This window comes from Penaeus monodon, chromosome 34 (genome assembly GCF_015228065.2).
Source record: "Penaeus monodon isolate SGIC_2016 chromosome 34, NSTDA_Pmon_1, whole genome shotgun sequence".
Classification (NCBI taxonomy): Eukaryota; Metazoa; Arthropoda; class Malacostraca; order Decapoda; family Penaeidae; genus Penaeus; species Penaeus monodon.
This window is the reverse complement of record NC_051419.1, coordinates 11649621-11650047: the sequence shown is the minus strand read 5'-3', so window position 1 is coordinate 11650047 and position 427 is coordinate 11649621.

Sequence of the window (427 nt, the reverse complement as noted above, 5' to 3'; positions counted from 1 at the left end):
CAACTTAGTTATGGCCCAATCTTTTGTCTCTGAGCAAAATGATGAGTGCCATTGTGATTAATTGCCCGCTGGCTTCTGTGATGCTAATCAGTGCAAACATAAAGCCGGTGATGACTTGCCGATCGTGTAGGTAAAATGAGGACTAACAAGGCGCCGGGGGGGGGGGGTCTGGTGGACCGTCGGGGGGGGATTAACGGGCCGCGAGGTGAGTGGCTTCGGAAGGGGATTGGGTCGGATTTGGGATTTATTGGTGTTCATTGTTATTGGGGCCGCTGCGGGTGCTGTCGCCGCTGATGGGAGGATTACTTTTATTTATCGCATCGCCATCATGTGTTGTTTTCTGTCAGTGTTATTGTGTTATGAATGATTTTCATCTTCGTTGTTGTCGTCGTCGTGGTTGATTTTAAAGTGATTATCCTCATAAGGA